The sequence below is a fragment of the Sinohyriopsis cumingii genome, chromosome 4 (assembly GCF_028554795.1).
Source record: "Sinohyriopsis cumingii isolate HCF-2022 chromosome 4, ASM2855479v2, whole genome shotgun sequence".
NCBI lineage: Eukaryota > Metazoa > Mollusca > Bivalvia > Unionida > Unionidae > Sinohyriopsis > Sinohyriopsis cumingii.
Genome location: NC_142964.1, coordinates 27,860,369 through 27,887,415, shown reverse-complemented (window position 1 = coordinate 27,887,415; position 27,047 = coordinate 27,860,369). Strand labels below are relative to the sequence as shown.

Sequence of the window (27,047 nt, the reverse complement as noted above, 5' to 3'; positions counted from 1 at the left end):
AAACAACGATACCCAATATTATGCATGTCAGTTTTGTTATTAATATCTCACTCATCATCGTGATCGTTATTGTCATCTTTTTTCTTTTTATCAGATCGATTGCCATGAAATCTTAATTACACGAAATAAACGGAAGGCAAGAAGACATCTTTATTTAAACTATAACATAATATAAAAAATCGATTTAGCCCACGGTAACTTACTGTTTCCATGGGAACAAAATACGTATTAAAAAGATGTTCTTTTCCGTCATCACGTAATAAAGTGGTAAATTTACAATCTTACAACTTTGCTTCCAGGTTACGAAACTTATTAAACGATCGAATAGCTTAATGTAATGAATTATAACTGCAATACCTTCAGGTTGATAAACTACAGGCAATATCTTGCATTTATCTGGGAGAAGATTTTTAATGTATCTGTGCTGAATTTATGTGAAGTTCTAGTTAGTGTGCTCATTTTAAATGTAAGCTTTACTTAATCGTGTGCATATTTACAAACTGTTGTCATAAAATTGTCTCTTTAGCTATTCAAAAGAAGTGCTGTCATCATACACAGTCTCTTTAGATACTCAAAAGAAGTGGAGGGCCCCGAGTGGCCAAGTCGTCTAACGCACTCACCGTTACGGATCACTGCCATCTCACCTCTGTTTGCGTGGGTTCGAGTCTCGGAGTCGGCCAATGTGGGTATGTAAGAAAGCTTGCCAATAGCTTCTCGTGGGTCGGTGGTTCTCTTCCAGGGTTTTCTCAGGTTCTTCCTCCACCATTAATGCAGACCGCCATGTATAGCCTATCTTGTGCTGAAAAATGGTGTTAAACCCTACAACAACAACAACAACAACAACAACAAAAGAAATGATGTCATCACATAGAGTCTCTTTAGATATGCAACTGATTCCATGTGCTGTCATACAATAGTATAATTTAATATACAACGGAAGACTGTAGAGAAGAATTATATTTATCAATTTCTACAGGCACTTCGATCGAGATGCTACTCTCTTTGTTATGTATAACATATTCGTGTTATTTGTTGTTTTGAATATTTAATTTGTGTTATTTGTAGGCTTTTCTTAATGTTTATATCTTAATTATAACTGTAATTCGTACTTGACCTTGTCCAAAATCAAGTTCATTGTGTACCTGACTAGGGACATTGATTTGCAAACAAGATAACAAATAGCTAAAATTTATCTGTGAATGTAGATTAAATTTTAGGATCATTATTAATGGAAGTAAATATGTTTATCATAATCTGAGTCTAGGTATTCCCTCATTGAAATACCTGGACTACCTTATGTTTCCCATGTTCTTTATTATAATTTTAGTAACAACTTGTATCTTGTTCACAATTTAGGATTGTATAGAAATTATCTTTACAAGTTCTTTTTAAATTTTGGCTTTATATTCTATGGAAATACATTATTTGTTGAACTTTACAGGACTTGCAAGTTTTCGCTCTTTTATGATACTAATTTTAAGATCACAGAGTCGTTTACAAAAGCTATTTTCAAAATTGACACCGTGTAATTCGAAAGGGTAAAGTGTTCGAAGTTCGTAACTTCTGCCTAAAAATACAAGACCATCCTTGCCTAATAAAGATGTTAATGGCTACACTACATTATCAGTGGATTAATTGATACACTATATCAACATTGTACTAGTGTCTAAACTATAATGGCATTGTACTAAGGATTACACTATACCAACATTGCTATAATGGATTCACTGTACTAATAATGTACTATGGACTCTACTAACCAAAATTGTATTAATAACTACACTATGCTTTCCAAAACTGTATTAATGACTACACTATACTATCATTGTTTAAATGACTACGCTATACTAACATTGTATTAATGGCTACACTATAATTACCTTGAACTCATGGCTACATTATACTAATATGGTACTAATGGTTTCACTGAATTAGCATTGTACTTATGACTAACTATACTAATATTATACTAATGACTACACTATACGAACAGTATACTAGTGACTACACTATACTAACATTATACTAGTGACTACACTATACTAACATTATACTAGTGACTACACTATACTAACATTGTACTAGTGACTAAATTATACTAACATTGTACTAGTGACTACACTATACTAACATTATACTAATGACTACACTATACTAACATTATAATAATGACTACACTATACTAACAGTATACTAATGACAACACTATACTAACATTATACTAATGACTACACTATACTAACATTATAATAATGACTACACTATACTAACAGTATACTAATGACAACACTATACTAACATTATACTAATGACTAGACTATACTATACTAACATAATACTAATGACTACACTATACTAACATTGTACTAGTGACTACACTATGCTAACATTATACTAGTGACTACATTATACTAACATTGTACTAAGGACTACATTATACTAACATTGTACTAGTGACTACACTATACTAACATTATACTAATGACTACAATATACTAACATTATACTAATGACTACACTATACTATACTAACATTATACTAATGACTACACTATACTAACATTGTACTAGTGACTACACTATGCTAACATTATACTAGTGACTACATTATACCAACATTATACTAATGACTACACTATACTAACATTGTACTAGTGACTACATTATGCTAACATTATACTAGTGACTACACTATACTAACATTATACTAATGACTACACTATACTAACATTGTACTAGTGACTACACTATACTAACATTATACTAATGACTACACTATATTAACATTATACTAGTGACTACATTATACCAACATTATACTAATGACTACACTATACTAACATTATACTAATGATTACACTATACTAACATTATACTAGTGACTACACTATACTAACATTGTACTAGTGACTACAGTACACTAATACTGCTCCAATGGGTACACTATACTAATATTGTGCCAGTGACTATGCTATAGTAACATTTTACTGATGACTGCTATGTCATCATTGTGTTAGCGACTACTCTATAATAACATCTTACTAATCGCTACACTATACTAACATTGTGCTATGACTACACTATGCTAACAGTATGCTAGTGACTGCACTATACTAATACTCACTTAAAGCTACACTATACTAACATTGTACTAATGGCTATACTATATTAACATTGCACTATTGGCTTCACTACATTAGTAATATACTAAGGACTACACTATACTATTTTTGCACTAAAGACTACACTATACTAACATTTTACTAATGACTACATTATACTATCATAGTGCTAAAGACTATCCTTTACAAACATCGCACTAATGGCTATAAACAAATATTGTAAAAATGACTGAACTACACTAATATTGTAATAATTACTACAGCATGCTAACAGTGTAATACTGAGTACACCATACTAACATTGTAATAATTACTACAGCATGCTAACAGTGTAATACTGAGTACACCATACTAACATTGTAATAATTACTACAGCATGCTAACAGTGTAATACTGAGTACACCATACTAACATTGTAATAATTACTACGCCATACTAACATTGTAATGATGACTATACTATACTAAAATTGTAATAATGACTAAACTATGCTAACACTTTACTAATGACTACATTAAACTATCATTGTGTTAAAGAGTACACTCTACTAACATCACACGAATGGATACACCATAATATTATTATAATAATGACTACACTATGCTATCATTGCAATAATGGCTAAGCTATACTATATTACGTATGTTTAATTTAATTATATCTGATTTTATATATATATATATATATATATATATATATATATATATATATATATATATATATATATATATATTAAAATTTATTTGTTTGTCAGTTTCAATTTTTATTTTTATTTTTATTACATGATATTGTAATGTAAATTTATTCATTAGAGATGATACTTTTTCAGAAAATAATCTGACCTTCACTATTTGTTTATAAACGCCAGCTGTGAATCTATATCCTGATTTTGTTTCAATATTTGTAGCAACCATCGTAAACAAGTTCTATTTTATTTTAAAATGATTGGTTGTTGTCGAGGTCATGATAGGATTTCGGGTTTAAGATGTGAACATTTGTTTTTTATTTCTTAGAGTGAAATGATTGGTTTTCGTCAGGGTCACACTGGGTAAAAGTGATCTGTGACAAGTACTTCCCTTGTATAACCTTCGAGAAGATGATCACGTGACCCCTTGTTTACGTTTTGGGAAACGATATAATCTCTGTTTTGAGAATTAATATCAGTAGAAGCTGGGCTGTTAAACTGTTAGTTGTATGTTATACTGTTTTGAATTATTTCAAATTACTTGGATTCAAAAGGATTAATTCTGTTATTTTTCTGGAAATTACGTGTGCTCATGTAATATTGTGGAGCAATCACGGTTTTTTAATAAAAATTTATTCAGCTATCAGAAACCGGAGTGATAATTCTTGTTTCTGCAAGGAACTGTAGACTTCAACATTATATATTGCAGCATACGTCATCGTCTTCCATCTTGGATTCTTCCTCGGGATTCGAGGATTTTTAACCTCATGTATAATTGGTTTGTGGTAAAATGAAATCTTTATGTATAAATCTTTCTTTTTCTTTATGGGGAAGTATATATATATATATATATATATATATATATATATATATATATATATATATATATATATATATATATATATATATATATATATATATTAATTTATTAAGACTACTAAACGTTTTATTCTTGGATTATTCTTGGATTAATTTTGGATTTGATTCTATAAAACCGTAAGTTCATATTTTTTCATTTTTACTTAATTTTTCCAGGGAAATAAATTATTGTATTTTTTCAAAGCTTTTTTTCCCACTCTTTCTTGTGTTACTGTTTATTTGATCCAAAACAAGTGAACTAACATTGGTATACTGTCTACACCATACTTACATTGTACTAATAACTACACTATACTATTATCGTAATAATGACTACACTCTCCTAACATTGTAATAATTACTATATTATACTAACATTGTATTAATGAGTACACTATACTGTCAGTGTACTAATCAATACACTCTGCTAACATTGTACTAATAACTACACTATATTATTATTGTAATAATGACTACACTGTACTACCATTGTAATAATGACTACACTATACTAATATTGTAATAATTATTACACCATGCTGAAACTGTACAACTCTACACCATACTAACTTTCTACTAATGGTCGCACTATACTAACCTTGTATTAATGGTTACACTAGATTAAAACTGGACTAATGACTGTATTAACAGAATTTAAATAGCCACAATACTTTAGCTACAGAGCATTAAAATTGTCGTCATGTTTACACCTTATTAGCACTGTGCTAATATGAAAACTGTATTGTCAATGTGTTAACAGCTATAATGCATTAGCATTATCGTCATGTCAACACTTTATAAACGTGCTAACAGTTACTCTGTATTAGCTTTTGTGCTAGTAGCTACACGAAAATAGCAGTTATAGTTGCTACGCTATGTTAGCATTGTGCTACTAACTGCACTTGTTACCATGGCAGTAATTGCTACATTGCATGAGCATTGTGCTTAAAAAGAAATTGATATAAATCTGTATCTCGTTGTGAATTAACTGCTTCCCCATCTTAAATAAAATATTTAAACAAACATAAAGAAAAACACGTTTAGGTAGGTGTGATGGTGTTGTGTTTAAAGTAATTCTGACCACGCACGTGTATCTCTTTCTTTCTTATTCAAGCTGTAAATGCAATAAAACAACTTGCAAAGACTAGCAGGGTTTAGTTCCCGAAAGATTTTGTTTTGAAACACTCACCCCCTCCACCCGAACTTAATTGTTTTATCAATTAACGCTTTTAGGGCATCTAAGAAAACATGTTGCTGGTGTTTTTGTTTGTTTTTTATTTCCATTACTGCCAGCTAGATTATGAATATTTGAAAACATTATTTGCATGATTCACATTTCCTAATAATTTTTCTACCAAAAAATAAATAAATATTGTTTTCTTACCCCCCCCCAAAAAAAAAAAAAAAAACTAAAAATTGATTAGACCAATAACTAGATGCTAATTCATGACCAGCTTGATGAATTCTATGATGTTAAATATCTAGGAATGGTTGACAATTTCCATTTTGTACGTTGCAAAGGAAACGAAATATTGGCGCTGAAAACTAGCACAGTTAATGCTAAACATGTACAACATATTGGCTCCGTACAACATTATGGTCACCCTTATTATCTCTTGTAGTGCAATCATGCATATGCTAGACCACCTTAGAGATCAAAGAGTCCTTGATTAGCTTAGTTCCACATGAAGGATGAACGAAGTCGATCGACTGCCCTCTCGGCTCGCTATTTTAGCACCATCTTCAGAAGCTAATAGTAAACAAACCAGATACTTAAAATAAAATGTCTTCATGGAATCAGCTGATCTGAGGACATAAATATGAACAAATGAAATTATAACGATCAAATGATCAAGACTTTTTTTTGATGAATTTGTAAATTCAATAATCACACGTGATACTGAAGTTGACAAAAAGTTGTTAGTAGTATAGTGGGCCACTATAGCGACAATGAAAATCCCAGTCAAAAAGGTCGTGGGATAAGCTTTTTGATAAAGGAAAAAACAAATACACAAACGTATGCACCCCTACATACACATACAAAGGAATGCATGCATACAAAAACACAACCATACACATACATGCAAACATTTTCTTGTTATGGGATAAGTGTTTTGTTAAGGGAAGAAAGCAAACACATACAAACGTACGAGCGCACACAAATAAAATACATACAAACACATACAGACGAACGCATGCATACAAAAACACACATACAGACACTTTTTTGTTATGGGGTAAGTTTTTTGTTAAAGGAAGAAAGCAAACACATACAAACGTACGTGCGCACAACAACCAAAATAAACACAGAAACAAAATACACACACACAAACGTACACACACACACACACAATCAAATGAATGCGTGCATACAAAAGCGCAGATACGCACACACACATACACAAACACTTTTTGTTAAGGGATAAAACTAGGACAAACATACAAACGAAAGCATACATACAAAAACACATATATACACAAAATCGTACAAACTCTTTTTTGTTAGGAGGTAAATTTTGTTAAGGGAAGAAAACAAACATACAATCGCACGCGCATACACAAACAAAATATACACACACACAAATAAATGCGTGCACACAGAAACACATGCAAATAAACACAAAACACTTTTTTGGTACGGTATAAGCTTTTTGTTAAGGGAAAGAAACAAACACAAACTCATACAAACGTAAAAACACAATGCACAGACAACCGAACGGGTGTATACAAAAATACATACATGCATACTTACACACACACGCAGACACTATTTTTGTGTTTAGGAATAAGCTTTTTGTCAAAGGAAAAAACATATACACACACAAACACTCTTTCTGTGTTTAAGGACAAATATTTTCTGTTAAGGAAAAAACAATACATACACACACAAACGTATGCGCACATACAAAAACAAATATATCCACACACACATACAAACAATTTATCGTTAAAGGACATAGTTTTTGTTAATGGAAGAAAACAAACACACAAATACAAACAAGCGTATTCGCGCACACAAACAAAATACACACACACAAACGAACGCGTGCATACAAATCACATGCATACACACACAATCACTTTTTGTTAATGGAACGCGTGCATACAAAAACACATACATACACACAAATTGTTTTGTTTGGGGATATGCTTTTGTTCAGGAAAAAACAAACACACAAACACATACAAACGTACGCGCACACAAATACACTCAAGTACAGAAACAAACGAGTGCATAAAAAAACATACATACAGACACATACAAATACTTTGTGAACGGATTAGTTTATTGTTAAGAGAAGAAAACAAACACACAAACATTTCAAAACGTACGAGCACTCACAAACAAAATGCTCACACAAACAAAACACACACACACAATCGAACGCTTGCATACAAAAACATATACAAATACACAAACAAAATACACACATATACTCACGCACAAAAACGAACGCGTGCGTACAAAAAGACATACATACACACAAACATACAAACACCTTTTTGTTAAGGGATACGTTTCTGTTAAGGGAAGAAAACAAACACATGAACACATACAAACGTAAAAATCCGTACACACACAAACAAAAGCGTGCATACAAAAAACATACATAAATGCACACATATAAACACTTTTATGTTATAGGATCAATTTCTTGTTAAGGGAAGGAAACACACACACAACACATAAAAATGTACACGCGCACACAAAGTACAAACACAAACAAAACACACACAAACAATCGAACGCGTGCATACAAAAACACATACACACATAAACTTATTTTGTTAAGGGATAAACTTTTTGTTCAGGGAAAGAAACAAACACAAACACATACAAACTAAATACATAAACACACACAGAAAAGAACGCGTGCATACAAAAACACATACATAACAACACATATATAGATACACACACACTATATTTTGTGTTTAGGGATAAGCTATCTGCTAAGGAAAAACAAACACACAAACAAATACATTCTCACGCACAAAAACGAGCATGGATACAAAAACACATACACACAGACAAAATACACATACATACTAACACACACAAACGAACGCGTGCATACAAAAAGACATATCTACACTAAAACACACAAATTCATTTTTGTTAAGGGATACTTTTTTGTTAAAGGAAAAACATAAAAGAACATTCGCGCTCACACAAACAAAATACACACAACCGCGCAAACGAACGCGTGCATACAAAAACACATGCATACACACACATACAAACACATTTTTGTTAAGAGATATGTTTTTTTTAATCGAAGAAAACAAACATAGACACATGCAAACGTAGGAACGCACACAAACAAAATACACACACACACAAACGAATGCGTGCATAAAATATTACATACATACACACACATACAAACAACTTTTTGTCAAGAGAAAGGTTTTTGTTAAGGGAAGAAAGAAAACACACAGATTCATACAAACTTACGCAAGCACACAAACGAAATACAGAAACTAACATAATAAACACACATACAAAAACACATACATGCAGTCACATTCACACAAACACCTTTTTGTTCAGGGACAAGCTTTTTGTTAGCGGAAAGAAACAAACTAAACGCATACAAAGGTAGGCGCGCACAAAAACAAAATACACACACAAACAAAATACACACACACACATGAACTCGTGCATAAAAAAGAACATACATACACATAATATTTGTGACATTAAGGGATACGCTTTTTGTCAAGAGAAAAAAACGCACAAAAAACACAAACGTACCCGCACACACACACACACACGAACGCTTGCGTACAAAACAGGTACATTTTCACACATACAAACAATTTTTTATTAAAGGATAAGTTTCTTGTTAATTGAAGAAACGAAACACACAAACATTACAAACTTACGCGCGTTCACAAACAAAATACATAAACACACAAACGAACACCTGCATACCAAAACACACATATACACACATACAAACAGTTTTTTGTTAACGGATAAGTTTTTTGTTAAGGGAAGAATATAAACACACAAACAAATACAAACGAACGCACGCACACAAGCAAAATACACACACAAACAAAATACACACAAAACCGAATGCGAGCATACGAAAACTTATACACGCACTATTTCTTGTGTTTATGGATAGCACGAACACATACAAAATACAAACACTATGGCAAATACACACACACACACAAACACAAACGCATACAAGCAAAACACATACATACACACACATACAAAGACTTTTTGTGAATGGATGCGTTTTTTAATGGAAGAAAAGAAACGCACGAACACATACAAACGTACGCATACACACAGAGAAAAGAACGCGTGCATACAAAAGACATACATACAAACACGAGCATTTGTTTGTAGAGGTAAAAGAAATGTTATGGGAAGAAAGCAAAGACATAAACGCATACAATCATACGCGCGCACACAAACAAAATACACACATTCAAACAAAACACACAAACACAATCTAATACGTGCATACAAAAACACATACACACTTTTTTGGTAGGAGATAAGGTTTTTATTAAGGGAAAGAAACAAACACAAACAAATAATAATAATAATAATAATAATAATAATAATAATAATAATAATAATAATAATAATGATAATAATAATAATGACTATGTACAGCGCCTAATCTTTAGAAGCTCTAAGCGCTTTACAACAGTAGACAACACCTATAACACCTATAACATACCCCCCCATCAAACATATTCTATGATATTATTGCAAGAAACAAATATCATTAAATTAAAAACATAAACGACATGCTGAAAATATTTAAGGTAAGGAACATTATTAGGTCTTTAAATTTGTTCTTGCAGTCGAAAAATACAAAATACATAAAAATGTACGCAAGCACACAAACAAAACACACACCAAAAATACACACACACACACACAAACGAACGCGTGCATACAAAAACACATACATACAACACATACATAGACACACACACAATAATTTGTGTTTAGGAATAAGCTTTTGTCAAGGAAAAAACAAACACACAAACTCAGAAACGTGCACGCCAACACATGCAAATACTCAAGCACACACATACAAACACAAACGAGCGCGTGAATACAAGAACACATACCTACATACACATACAACACTTATTTGTTAAAGGATAAGTTGTTTATTAAGGGAGAAAAAAAAAACAACACACAAAAATATACAAATGTACGCGCGCACACAAACGAAATACACACACATACACACACAAACGAACGCGTGCATAATAAAACACATGATAAACACATATATACAAACACTTTTTGTGAAGGGATAAGATTTTTGTTAAAGGAAGAATACAAACACTTACAAACGTACGAGCGCACAGAAACAAAATACACACACACAAACAATATACACACACATAAATAAACGCGTGCATACAAAACAGCGATACACAAACATAAACACTTTTTGGTAAGGGGTAATATTTTTGTTAAAGGATAAAACAAATAAAATCACATACAAACGAACACACGCACACAAACAAGACACATACAAACAAATACTCACATATCAAAATATACACACAAACGAACGCGTGCATACAAAAACACAATACACACACTATTTTTGTGTTTAGGGATAGGCGTTTTGTTATGGAAAAATAAACACAAATACACATAAGCACAAACACATTTTTGTGTTTAGGGACAAGTGTTTTTTTTTCAGGAAAGAATACATACACAAACAAACGAACGCGCGCATACTAAACACATACATACAAACACATTTTTGTCGTTTTAGGGACAATTGTTTTTTTAGTTAAGGAAAAAACAAACACATAGACACACAAACGCAGCGCGCACACAAACACACACAGAAACAAACACACACAGAAACAAACACACACACAAGCAAACGAGCGCATGCGTAAGGAAGAGTCAACACAGATCGAACTTCTTATCAGAGCTTTTCGAGGTGTCACATGAAAGTTTTCTTCGGACTACTCTCCTTTTAGAGATAAAAGTCAAGATACTTGCTATATCTGTCAGAAGAAAGGGTATTGGGCTGCATAATGTCCAGACCGTCAAGAAAGCAAAACAGGTGTCAGAAGAGACAAATGTTAAGATACTTGTTATCAATGTCAAGAGAAAGGACATTGTTCTTCAGACTGCCCTAAGAAACAAAAGGAGCAAGAGGAAGAGAAGGGTTCTAAACAGGAAGAAGAAGAGGTACAATCCTAAACAGATGAACCCCGACACGTCAAGAAAGAGAAAAAAGAGAAGGAATGAAGACGAAACGTAACTAAGGAAGAAGAGGAGGAAAAACCTGTGAAAGTGAAGAAATTCAAAACAAGGAGAAGGTGAACTTTTTAAAGTGTTTTGCTGTGATGATGCATTGTAAAATTTGTACGAGAATATACCAGACAGAAAAAACAAGAGACTCGTGGTTTTGATGTTTAAGAATAAGGATCTAGACTCACGCATTCACACACGTGCATCATGGGCAAAAACGAGAGCTTGAGTTTTAATTGATTTTGGCAATTTAAATACTATCTCTTTTCGAGAGGTGGGTGGCCCTGAAAAGGACCGTTGGGTGTTTGTTTTTGTAGAAAAAAACAAACGCAGGAACGGGAAGTAATCAGCTTTAACTGCCTTATACCTTTGACACGTCCAAGGTCTACTTCTGGACTTGTTCCAGTCGATGATTTGGTAGAAAGCACTAGGGTGGATATCACAGGCGTAGTAACAGGGTTGGGTTGTTAGGCTCGGGAAGGTCTTTTTCTCTTGCATCGTAATAAAGAAGTCTGATACAATTGCCAAAATGTCTAAGAGTACCGTCACTGTTTGATTTTCACTGTCTACTTTCTCTCATAGACCTTTGTTTCTTCTCTGCTGCTTCTTCTTCTTCCTGTTGTTTCCCTCTTCTTGCCTTTTCTTCTTGATGTTGCTGTTGTTACTGAAGGAGAAAAGCTTTGTTCTGCTATTTTCGGCTGCTTTAAGAATTTCTCCAATTCTTCTTTCTGTCTCTGTTTCAAATCCTTGACGCGTGGTAAAGAAGGAGAAGGTGGCGAAGGTACTGGTACCTGAACAAATTCTTGCGAAAAAGAGAGAAAATCCACTAAATCCCAATTAAAATCCGTATCTTCTGAAGTAGACCTATGTTGACTTCGGTAGCCGCTGCTATGTCCACGGCCGGTGCACCGCAGTTCAGTGTCTTCTTAGTTTCCGTCATGTTTGAAAATCCCTCGCATTGGTTCACTGCGCACAAACGTAGGCGCATCTCTATAGGGAATGAGACGTCACAGACAGCTCTCTTCGAATTGGAGGACAGACTCCACACTATGACTGAACTTTGTAGCGCGTGTTTGGATTGCTGGAAAAACTCAATCCGTTTCGATCTGCTCTTCCACTATAAATAACCGTGTTCATTTCATTCCCTTCACCTGTTTTCACGAAAAGATGTCGACTAACGTAGAAATCATCTACTCTCGTGTCGTCGATGCTGTTCGTTACGGACTTACCCATGTATGTTAGATCATCATGGACAATCATCTGGATCACTGATACCAGCGTTTGGAAAAGAAGAATTTATGTGTAGAGACAGCGAGTACTCATCTACGGTCCAGAAGTCAGAAGAAGTTTGAGGAAAAGAAAAATACCTATGCGGTGCCCTATAAGTTAACGAAATGTTTTAACAAAAAAAAAAAACCGCCCTTTTCAGTGCCACTCATATTCCTCGAAAAGTTTTGCTTTCTTGTCTAAATATTCTTAAATCGATTTTATAGTTAAGGTATGATAGAATGTTGTTCATCAATCTATGTATGTGTTCTATATGTCTATATCTATATAACTACTCTCTCTCTCTCTCTCTCTCTCTCTCTCTCTCTCTCTCTCACTCCCTAGAGTAGCGCATATTCAGGTCAGACCCTTGTCACATTGTTACCAATCTCCAGTACCGTGACGTCACATCACCTGTCCACCTTAATGAAGACTTTTGTCACGCTTCACTCACTCAGAAAATAGTTCCGGAATTACCGCTTCCTTGTAAAATGAAATAAGTCTAGGCAACATGTTGTCCCACATGTCCTTATTAAAATATATGCGTTCAGTGGAATAACCTTTCAAAGTCCACACAAAAAATCGCACCATTTTCTTCCAGTCCAACCCATCTGACCTTGAACTTGAAAATAGTACGAATGTTTTCTTTTCAGTTGCACATGTCTATTAACCAATTCACAAAAAAACGTTTTATCATTACAGGCTTCTATGGGTGATATTTCCCGTGATTTATAGGGGCATTTTATTTCCAGCAAGCCATTTTTATCTCAACATTTATCACAACAGTCTATAGCTCCATCTGGACTTGTTCCAAGATATGGATAGTGTAGCGAAACAGTTAAACCACAGCTTAAGTTTTTGTGTATTTTTTGTATGTTCTTGGCATAAACTCGTCTGGCAGCTGCTTCGTGACTTTTCCCCCAACGTGTTGTGGCTGTTTCAAAATGGCTTTAACCCATAACTGTCCTCAATGCACTTTCAGGCTTTGTGTCATCCCGTTGTTTGCAGATGACCCCAAAGTTTGAACTTGTCAACCTGCCTGACCTAGCTTCCTGCCAGTTACTTCTGTTTGCTTTTCCTTTAGTGCAGTTTTCAATAATTACACTTTCTGCTTCACTACATTTTAACATTTGAAAGTAAGTTTGAAATTGTTCACCACATTCCTTCAAGTTTACCCTATCTGAGTACATAAAATTTATATTATGCAAAACTGGCATGTCCTACTTTTTGTCTAAGCCGTTATCACCACAGCTTAAAAGAATTGCAGCATGTGGAGCAACCTTCTTAAGCCTCTCATTAAATATGCTCAGATTTATTGGTTCCACCTTATCCAAATTTTCAATCTTGCTCTTTGGTGTTTCATAAATGTTATCAGGTAAGTCACCATATTTTAGTTTCTTAAACACAATATTTTTAGATTTCTTAGGACTGAGTTTCCTTTTTCGGGGTTGGTTCCATTTGCATTTTGTAAGACGTTGGTGCATTTAAAACATCTTTCTGGGTATGACTTATGTCCACCAGGGCATACAATAAAGCAGCAATATGATTGCATGATTGTCCTTCTCTGCAAGAAAAAATAATATATAATTAAATATTTGTTATATAAGTTATCTGATTAAAACTCTAGTCTCCAAGGGTAGCAGAGACCATGTGAAGCGCAATATATATATATATATATATATATATATATATATATATATATATATATATATATATATATATATATATATATATATATATATATGTGTGTGTGTATACTATGACAACACATGGGAAAAAAACAAGGTCTATATATACGGCATAATCATGAACATTTTGTGGAATTCAATAGTATACTGAAATTTAAATTCTTTTCCAGCAGATAAAACTTATTTTTATTAAGAGGCAGAATAAAATCTCAGTATCAACAGGGCCGGATATGGCCAAGTGTTGGGTTTTTTTTTCTCCAAAATTTCAAAAGAACCCTGACTTTCCTCCAAAGGACACCAAAGGAAACTTCTATGTGCCTATTTACTAAAAGTGTGCATAATACCCAATAAATGTGCGCAAAAATTAAACGATGGTCAAATTTCTGGAAACACCCTCCTCCGATCTGGCCCTGAATCAACATCATCTTTTGAAACTTTGGTTTAAAGTGTGTTACATGACAAGAAGAATTATTATTTACCCGGCTTCACATTTATATCCAGCAGCATGTACTTTTCCAGATACTTTAGACAGGCATGCCCAAGCTTCATAATCAATTTTCTTCTTAGAATCGTTTGGCAACGATGGAATTACTTTGGCCTTCACATAGCAATGCGAGCACTCCTGCGAAATTTTGTGATATGCAACTGAGTACACATGTCTGTCTTCATAAAAGCTTTAGCCTTCAACTGCTTCTTGGCATTCATCATTTTACAATCAAAAGTTCTGGAACTGTTCAATACAAGATAATTGTACAAATCTTCTGTTCTGAACAATGGCAAATGAGTCAAATTACTATCCCATAAGCCGTTTAAAGTCCATGTCTCCGGAATATTTTCTATGAGAGGCGTACAAAATATTTCTGCATGACGTTTGTTGTCATTGTCATTGTCGTCTATTTGTATTTCATGTAGCGTACGCGTGCCTAAATTGACAAGTCCTTGAGCACGCTTGATCAATTCAGATTTATTCCCTGACACGTGTGCACCTCTATTTCTTAAATAAACCTTCAATTCACGAACTGATAGCTTGTCAAAAGAGCACGGGTAAGCGATTCCTTTGTTAGACGTAATTTCATCTGATCTTTTGCTCACCGGAAGTAGATTTAACAAATAACGATAACTCGCGCAAGGGAGGTAACAACCCTTCTTAAACAGGGCTATTCAACCCAACTTTTCCTTGTCCGTAAACAGGCCCAATATTTCCCATGTTAAATTCCCATTGTCCGTAAACATGCCCAGTGCGAGCTAAAAAAGCGTGTCCATAAACGTGCCCTGTAATGGTCTGTAATGCATTTCCCATTGTCCGTAAACAGTCTCCTATCACTACTATCGTGTTAGTGAATCGTCCCAGAGTGTTTTGTATTGGTAATTCCCATTGTCCGTGAATCGCCGTGAAAAGCTATAACGCATGGCAGAGCGGGACATATAACTTGATATAACACCTGGTGGACATCGTTGCCATTTTCCATGACGTCACCCCATCTGTTCCATTATTATTGTCCTTAGAGAGCCCCAATATTTCCCCCATGTTATATTCCCCTTTTCGCTAGAGCTGGCCACGACCTTTTTAACATAGAAGTCCCATTGAGGCTAAGTCGCTTATATTGAGCCTAGACAGTCGCAATCCCTTGTGTTACATATATCTGATTTAATTTGTGTTTGATTTGATTGGATTGTTTGTGTTTTTTGGGGTGTTTTTATTTTCTTTACATGTCAATGTAACGTAATTTTATTTACTAGGAATTTGATATTTTCCAGACAATTCAGTTTGACCTGAGTTTTTCTTAGATAACTAATACTAGAAACACTGGTTTCTATTTTTGTCTTAGTTCCTGGCCATGAATGAAGGTCAAGTAAACAACTCTTTTCTAGGAGTAAAATGATTGGTTCTTATCAAGGACATACAGAAGCTATGCGACTTTTACATGAAAACATGATCACGTCATCCTCTATTTCGCAATTAGGCATTTCCGAAATTGCGAAATACTTAAAATTAACAGTGATGTTTAGAGACTGAGAGAGAAATCCGGGCTTTTAAACAGTTGATGTCAAGTTGTTTTCTTCTGTTGTGACTATCATTGAAATTTTGAGTTTTTGAGTTAATTGTTAAGTTTCTTTAGATTATTTGTACTCTAAAAGATTAATTTGTTTCTCTGGAAATATTATTGCATTCATGCAGAACTCCTGAACAAGGACTTTTCTTGAAAATTTTATTTGGATTTCCAAGACCGGAGGATTAATTATTATGTTTCTACAAGGAACTGTAGACGTCACACAGTACATGCTACGGCATACGTCATCGCCTTCCATCTTGGATTATTCGTCGGGACTCGAACTGGGAATCATTAGAACATTTAAATATTAGGACTTTGCAAACTTTATTCGTGGATTATTCTTGTATTATTTTTGGATTTGATTCTGGAAGCCGTAAGTTCTCATATTTTTTCATTTTTACAGTATTTTTTCAGGCAAACAAATTATTTGTTATATATTTCAAAGCTTGTTGTTTCACTTTTTCTTGTGTTACTGTTTATTCAAGCCTAAACAAGTAACACTTGAGCTGCTATTGTCCCACCCATGTTACATTTCCCTATCTTACATTCCCTATGCCGTCAGAGTTGCCCACGATCTTTTAGACTGGGATTTCTATTGAAGCTGGGCAGTTCTACCATATTCCATTTCCCCTTGAGGCCAGACATTCCCCAAATCCCATATTCAATTACCGTTTGAGGCGAGACAGTCCCACCATCTTAAATTCCCGTTTGAGCTTATATCGTCCCACGACCTTTTTGACTGGGATTTCCATTGAGGCTCAAGTTAAATTCCCCTCGTCGCTAAACAGTCCCAGCACCTTTTTCACTGGGGTTTCCATTGTCGGTTTAGTGGCCCAATCCCTTGTCGCTATGCTCCATTCCCCATTCATTCCATGTTAAATTTCCCCATGTAAACTTCCCTTTGTCGCCAAAGTGGCATATGACTTTTTTTCACTGGGATTTCCATTATTGCTATAATGGCCCACTATACTACTGTTATTCCAACTTCACGTACCTAAGACCAGGTCCAAACCGAATTTAAGGTACGACGTAACTATTTTGTAGAGAACTTTTCAGTCGGGTGATATAGTTCTGTTTCTTTCGCTCAATCTTCAACATTTTCCTCACATTAGGTTTTATGGTTATTATTGTCCTTAAAAGGTTAAGAAGAAATTAAATGAATTACGTTACATCTTTAATGCTCATACGTTATAAATATGTTAAGGCTAATGTTGATATAGATAGCCAGGTTAATCATGCAATCAATTTAGATGTACCTATCCACTCAGAGAGGATTTAAGCAATGAAATGCAATCAGACTGTAGTGACTTTGGTGTAACGAGTCTTCGGAATTCAAAAAGTATGAGTAATCTGAATAAAAAATTTCAAAGACGCAGCAACAAGAAAAGACTGAACTAAAACAGCTATTATTTGAATATGAGTAATTGTTTCCAGATGTTACTGTACTAGCAAATAAACTAAACCATGATACTGAAATTGAATATTCCGCACTTGTGAAACAACATCTGAATAGGATGAACCCTCTCCAACTCTTCAACAGGAATTTTTGAAAACAAAAACTCAGTATGTGCTGCAGAATGATTTCACAGAACAACGTATAAGTGACTGGAGTTCACCATGTATACTTGTACCGAAATCAGATAAACCTTTCCGCATATGCATTGACTATAGATAAGTGAACAATGTGACCAAAACAGATTCATTTCCTTTCCAAGACTCGATGACTGCATTGATAAAACTGGAAATGCACAATATGTCACCAAGTTTGTCCCTTTGAAAGGTTTCTTGCAAATTACACTGATGGAAAGAGCCAAGTAAATTTCGGCATTCGTGAATTCAGATAGACTTTACCAACATAAGTTGATGCCGTTTGGGATGTAAGGTTCACATTGTACTTTTCAACGTTTAATAAACATGAATACATTTGTTCTAAATGATTTTGAGGCTTACATTGAAAATGTTATCATCTACAGCTACACCTGGAAGATCACTTTCAGACAATTAGGAAATTCGTTAACAGGCTCAATGATGCAAATTTTACAATTATTTTACTATATCTCTAGGATTCATCGTAGAACATGGATAAATTAAACATATAGATGATAGGGTCAAGGCTATTTCGGAGTTCCCCGTGCCTATCAATAAAAAGGAACTGATGCGATGTTTGGGAATGGCTGGACAAAATCAGAAATTTTTATTCCAATTTGTCCTTAATTGCTGAGATACTGACAACGTTTTATTGGTATGAAAACTGTCCGGATGCTTTTGGTAAGCTAAAGGGCAGACTTTGCAATGCACCAGTTCCTTCAGCTCCAAATTTCAGTGAATCATCTAATATGTTTGTTGATGCAAGTGATGTCGCAGTTGGTGCAGTATTGATTGAAAACGATAAAAATGGTATAGACCACCCTGTGAATTAATTTTATAAGAAATTAAATCATTTGACTAATAGTCAAAAGAAAGCTTCATTGCATAATTATTTCTTATCCTTTATGAGGGGATTTGTTATGTATATTTAATTGGCATTGATTGTTAATTTTTTTTTCATTATATGCTATGGATAATTGTATTTTGTATTTGACCTTGTCTAATTTCATCATCATTTTCTACCTGACCCGAATCTTTGATTTTGGTTTCATAAGTAACGTGTTTATCTCAATCTGAGCTTAGAAAATTGGAAATTCCCCTCGAAAAGCAGGATCTACCTGTGGCTTACCACGTTTTATATTATAACTTATAACTTTAGTATCAGACTTTCGTATTATAACCAAGATTTTATCTTGTAAACATTTGGAACCTTTCCGAATGATTCACTGTTAAGTAATAGTCTTTTTTAGAAAATGTTAATTGTGACCTCAGGTCAAGTAGAGGATTATACAATCTTGTTTTTCTTAGAACCTTTTCATTCGTGCTGTAAGTGCTGAGCAGAATCGTTTGTAATATTGTTGTTATCCAGTGTTTCATTTGGGCTGAATTTTTTTTTTAATTATTTGCTTCAAGTGATTCTTCTCTGGAAATGCAAAGTGATGAAAGATTACATTCTTGGTAATAGAGACTGATTTATGGTGAAATTTCAAATAAGGATACATTTTTAGATTATATTATTGCGATCCAACAAAAGTATGTTGGCGTATGATTACTACACGGGCCACCACAGAGGTGCCAACACTTCAGCGTATTGCTATTTATTTCGGAATAACACTAAGTTTATTATTTTTTTACAGTTAAATTGTAATCATTATGACTTCTAAGATTATTTGGGATTTATTTGCAATACTGTAAATTCATTTTACTTTCTGCACTTTGTATCTAGGGATATACATTATTTCTTGAATTTTACAAAGCTTGTTTCTTTTCACTCTTTCGTATTAGTATTTTAAGACACAGAGTGTTAATAATATATGTATCTATCCCAACGTAATGTACATCTACAATAGAGTAATATTTTTGGACCGCCAAATAAACAGAAAATGCACACTGAAGATGGTGTACATGTAGCCCATTCTGAAGAAATTATTTCGTGGTAAACGCTACAACCTAAAATGTTATGCAACAATTATTCATTATCCTGACTTTCTTTCTACTGACAGTTACCATCGGATTTATTGTCAATCTTCTAACCTTCCCATTAATCGTTACCATCTGGCTTATTGTAAAGATTATAACCTTCCTAGTGACGGTTGCCATCTGGCTTACTGTAAAGATTCTAACCTTCCTAGTGACCGTTAACATGTGGCTGATGGTCTATATTCTAACCCTATTCCCATTGACCATTACCTTCTGGCTTATTGTGAATCTTCTAACCTTCCTACTGACCGTTAACATCTGATTGATTCTAAATATTTTAACCTTCTTCCCACTGACCTTACTTTCGGACCTATTGTCAATGTTATAAGCTTCTATTCTGTTGTGTGTATACATCCAGCTGCGTATATTCGGTCCCGTGTGAGTAAGGTAACATATTGCTAACCACTAAATCACGATGGTACTTATTCCATAATCATTCTGAAAGTTAACTTTGTATTGCTTATAAGAGTATACAAAGCGCCCAGTGTAGAATATAATATTTTTATAATACGTTTCTGGCACTCATTTGAAAAATACAGTGCCAGGGGCTGCATTGATCGAAATGACTTGGCTACAAGGTTGATCCGAAGTTATCTACTTCCAGATTTACAATTTCTGGAGTCTTTACAAACTGTCTTGATACAAACGAGATTAAACCGTTTAATGCAAAGAGCCCTGATTCAGGACATTGAGCAGAACAAGGCAAATAGCAGAAATTATGTTGGAAACATCAATAAATTTCCTTCAAGTTGATGAAATAAAGCGTCTTCTCCTTTTGTCTGTCAATAATATATCAAAGCCGGGAGAAAACCGAAAACTGACACAAAGAACATATTACCATAACATATATTGGCATCAATTCATCTAAAGTGGACGAGGAATTCGATTTTGTCTGGTTACATGTTTGCACAAAGATGCGTTACATCACATAATATTGCCGGTCTTCTCTGCCAATAGTAAAGATTGTAAACAGCAAAGTGCTTTCCAACTTGAGAATAAATTTATTAGTTTAGACTGTCAAAAGTAAGGAAATTATTATGGTGATTTCATGTAGAGGACATATTTAGTGTGAAAAAATTAATCTGCCTATGTTTGTTAACCGTATGTTAAATTCCGGAGTTTTGGTTGGGTAATGTATCGCGTTGCTTGGTCAATTTCATCATGGTGCCAGTATTGTTCCATACCAGATCAGAACCTTTTAAGAAGACACTTTTGATGGAAAATTTTACTAAATGGATCCCCCAATTCGGCGTCGCAAGATTCAATAACATCGTAAGGTGTGTTCAATCCAAATTAGTAATATTTCCAAGATGCGTTTCGTCCAAAAATTCTTTGGATTTCTTTTGTTCTCCGTGAATTGGTGGTAAAAAAATAAATTGAATATGTAACCTTTTCATTTAAAATCTTCCAGATAACAATAGTCCACTGTGATTAAAATGCGATAAATAACAGTCGTCCGTTTTAATTAAAGTACAAAACATCACAGTCGTCCGTTTCAATTAAAATACGCCACATAACATTCAATTAAGAGCAGCCACATAACAGTCGTCTGTTTGAATGACACATTGCGTGGCTCATTATAAATTATTTCACTTAACATATTGATCTATTCCTGGTCTTTAAATAAACCCGGTGTCCTAAATGTTGTCGAAACTCGAAGACCTAATTATTATTGATAAAACTAATATATGACCAGGACTAATTGTAAAAGAAACTCAAAGACTGAAATACTACTAAATAAACCTAATACAATGGGCGGGACTAAATGTTATAATATTAATAATAAATATGAATTAATCAATTCATAGAAACTTCTCGAGTCACAACATAGGCAATAAATAAATAAATAAATAAATAAATAATGTGACTGGGTGGGACATCATGCTATATGTCTGCGGCATGATGCCCCAGTGCTAGACATCACTATACACTGTCACACTGTAGACATCGTAGCAATATGACTGAAAAATTGTTAAAGCTACGTTAAAAATCTAAATCACACATCACATCATTCTGGGCAACGACATATTTATCACCATGGGCAATTGCTTGTTAAATCATCCTGGGCAACGGCTTGTTTATTATCCTGGGCAGCGGTTTATTACAATCCTTGTTAGACGAAAACTGATTGACAAAAGTGGTGACCATCAGAGGGTTCGAGGTTCTTTAGCTGTTAGAACCGAACATAACGGTAGCGGATTTCCACCGTGAAATCAGTTCAATGTATATTTATTACTACACCTGACACGTCTGATTGATTTGGATTCCTCCTATTTTCACAACAATACAGCCAATATAAGATATTGAAAGAGCTAGCGGCATTTTATTCAATTAAGCGAGGTCAGTTCTTAGCTATACAATTAGGCAAGCTTTCTTTTATGGTTTCATTTTTGCCTTAGAGAACTTTAAACTGTAACTGTGATAGTAGCTACTAAAGAAAGGTTAACGGTTTTTCACAAGCACAAATACGACCGCTCCGGTGGTCTAGCGGTTAGAACGTTCGGCACGGATGTGGGAGGTCGCGGGTTCAAAGCCCGGCCGAGTCATATCAAAGACTTATAAAAATGGTACTAACAGATGCCTCGATAGGCACTCAGCATTACGAGGTTAGTGTTAAGAATGGTCGGCCTGGTGTCAGGATAACGTGAATGGGTGGAACACCATGCTACTATGTCTGCGGCATGGTGCCCCAGTGCTAGACATCACCATAAACTGCCACACTGCAGACATCGTAGCGATATGTTAAAAATCGATTACCCAGAATGATAAGCTTCGTTAAAAGTCCAAATCACACACACACACACACACACACACACACACACACACACAAGCACTTAATAACATTGTAAATTACTCGAGGCTTAAGGTGTGTTAGCGCGATTTAATGATGTAATAGAACTCCGTTATTCGATTGTCAAAATAATATATTTGCAGCAAAACATTTTGTCCCAACATCAATTCATCGCTGTTTTGTGTAATCTGGATATGTCAGTAAGACTAGTGACATATTTAAATAATTCCTAATACAATACGAAATAGGTTCAAAATTTTATAAAGTACTTAATTCTATGATCGGCTTTGATTAAATTACAAACACGCACACACGCACGAACACACGCAAATCTGTCTATGGGTGGATTAAAGGATGGATGGATTGATTTACTGACTGATTGATTGGGTGATCGATTGATTGATTGATTGATTGATTGATTAATTAATTGATTGATTGAAGGACATAGTAGTGAAATAGGCTTATAGTATAGCTACATTCAATAGTAACATATAAGGAACATTTTGGAAAGACATTGCTCGTGATAATGATAGCTTACAGTCTATAATTAACTTAAAACTCTTTCATCGTCTTTGCACGCCAAACAGGGGAATGGGAGAGATTCGCCGTTTACAATATCAGCCTGTGTTGTGTCTGATACGTCTTTCTTCTCGCAAATCACTTCTCTTCGAACGTAACCAAATTGTCTTTATTTACTGTATAGTTAAGCTGTCGTCTGTCAGCGGCTGAATGACCACAATCAATCACGTGCTGGCGAACTCGCGTCGGTCGCAGACGACTGATATATCTAGTGTGAGGGGTCGAAATCTGTTTGGTTTCAATCACGCTTTATATGAATAAAAATAAATTAGGCTACCAAATCTAATAAGTTTCACTGCCTCGAGGATTCTACTTGGTCATGTAACCACTGAAACGGCGACAAGTATAGGTATACTTTTCACTTGTTTGGGAGTAAATACCATCTTCTTGTGATACATGTGTGCATTACTAGAAGTTTGCATTATCAATATATGGCATTATGAGTAGTTGCCATTATAAATAGATGGCATTGTGAGTAGTTGCCATTATAAATAGATGGCATTATGAGTAGTTTTCATTATAAATAGATGGCATTATGAGTAGTTTCCATTATAAATAGATGGCATTATGACTAGTTTCCATTACAAATAGATGGCATTATGAGTAGTTTTCATTAAAAATAGTTGGAGTTATGAGTAGTGAACTTGATAAAAAAAATAGATGGCATTGTGAGTAGTGGGCTATAATAAAACAAGATGGCATAATGAGTAGTGACCATTAGAAAAATACACACAGTGACCATTACAAAATAATACACACAGACAGAGGTATGTTGCATCGAGACAAATAGCCAATGAACATTGTTTTGAAAACACGTAGCTACATGTACACTAACATAACACACTAAGGTACGTAATACCTGCATTTACAATTATGTTTGAAATATAATGCACTAGTTTGGCCCCTTCAGACCTGGCCTGTAACACCTGTTAGTATCGGGTCGTCCATAAAGTACGTACGCATGGGGTGGGTGGGATTTAATCCAAATGCATACTCTTGCGTATGGGGGTGGGGTCAACTGATAATGTAGGTACGCATAATAAACTGGGTGGGTGGGGGTGAAACATCGATAATAATTTGTCTAATACGTAACCTGTTCGACTGGGTTCGGCCGGCGTTTGAATTTTAGCAGACACGAAACAAACTTTGTAAAGTTACGCAGCTTATTTCTTTGATGCTGCCAAACATTCAACGTCCGTGGACTATGTTTTATTAAACACGTTAATAGTATTAATCCTTAATCGTTTTTGTGTGGATTAAATATAGGCCGTTCTATATAATTTGGCTGGTGGGGGTACGTCAAGCGTACGTACGCAGGTGGAGGGAGTAAAAATAGTACGCATGTGTACAGGGAGGGGGAGGGTCAAGCTTTGCCAGATTTTTGCGTACGTACTAAATGGATGGCCCCTATAACTGTTTTGTTTTTTTTAATACATAACAGTTGACTTCCTTGACACCCTGTTAGATGTCGGAACGTGTGCCAATTTAGATGACTCGCACATCAAACATAAAACTTTATTTCATCGTTCATTTGACACTGGCGACCAGGAGTTCTTTATTTTCTGTTAAGACTTGACGTTGATAGTGGTCTTGCGTACTAGTGGTTAGAAATTAGAATTTAATGACATGGGTTAAATAGATTAAGTTTTTGCAAGTCTAATGTAACAAGAAAATTAAGAAGTACTAATATAATATTAAAAAGAGCGTGTCACTGAGATAATATGCTGCTTCGATTCCATCATCTAGAAAATGATGTAAGTCTAGAGATGAATTATATGTGTGATACCTACGACTTTTAATACATTGACCCTCTGCAACGACATAGGTTCATGTGTGATTACAATAATTAACAGCACAAAGGCACAATACTGGCTCTAAGGTACCGAAACTTCTAAGAATGTGAAAATAGAGGATTACAGAAAGAAAGGCGTTAGGACGCTAACCATTTCTAAAAAAGGTGAAGATACACAGTGCAATAAGAGATTCAACGGTAAAGATGTTAAAGGTAAACACATACAACGAGATAAGAGATTAAACGGTAAAGACGTTAAAGGTAAACACATACAACGAGATAAGAGGTTCAATATTAAAGATGTTAAAGGTAAACACATACAACGAGATAAGAGATTAAACGGTAAAGATGTTAAAGGTAAACACATACAACGAGATAAGAGATTCAATATTAAAGATGTTAAAGGTAAACACATACAACGAGATAAAAGATTAAACGGTAAAGATGTTAAAGGTAAACCTATACAACGAGATAAGAGATTCGACGTTAAAGAAGTTAAAGGTAAACAAATGCAACGAGGTAAGAGATTAAACGGTAAAGATGTTAAAGGTAAAAAACATACAACGAGATAAGAGTTGCCAAACAGTAAAGATGTTAACATTTTGCGAAAGATCCATGAAACAAAAGATAAAGGCAACACATGTAAACCCATTAACATGCAATGTTAATTTTGAAAAAAAGTATAAATTGCATGTTATCTGTCACGTGCCTCCTACGGTATTATTTCTAACACCGGAGAAGGTGGACAATTAAAATTTAGATAGCTCCGAGCCTCCAGTAAGCAATTCCGACGGTCTGGGTGTATAAATAACGCAAGGCGAAAGGTATAACAATTTAATAAAATATATCAAATGTATTCAACAATTTCATCGAAAATTTCCTCAATTGCAATTTCTTTCGAACAAATACAGTCAATGACCTATTCACAGTTGCCAATTACTATTTCATCATATGAAATTAAGGTCTTCAGCGAGAGTGTTTCCCTTCAGTATTGTCTCTGTTACTCATCTGCCCGCCTCTTGTTTCTCTTTTGGTACTTCTGGTACCCTTGACTACGTTCTCTCCAAGCACTTCCGGATCCTTCCTTTCGACACTTCCGGTACTCTCTATCACGGGCTCCTTCCAGCACTGCGCCGCCACACAAACTGTTAACGTCACAATAACGTCTGCCACGTGCTTTCCACGTGCCTTTCCTCTTACCGATCATCGGATGACGACTCTACACCCAGCCAGAAAGCTTCATGTTGAATTAGAAGGGATGTATAATCATGTTTCCTTGCTCTAATCTCAGGAGAATTTATCACACTCGCACAGACCTTTCATCAAAATAATGTCAACTCACGCACTCAGATCTAAATATTCCATATACGCTTTGTTC

The 27,047-nt window shown here is 34.6% G+C and overlaps 2 pseudogenes; both read right to left on the bottom strand.

Annotated features, from left to right (window-relative positions):
* Positions 1–13,621: 13,621 nt before the first annotated feature.
* LOC149800858 (uncharacterized) lies at positions 13,622–14,415 on the bottom strand (annotated as a pseudogene).
* A 3-nt stretch (positions 14,416–14,418) lies between these two features.
* On the bottom strand, positions 14,419–26,876 carry LOC149800857 (uncharacterized; annotated as a pseudogene).
* Between the last annotated feature and the right edge of the window lie 171 nt (positions 26,877–27,047).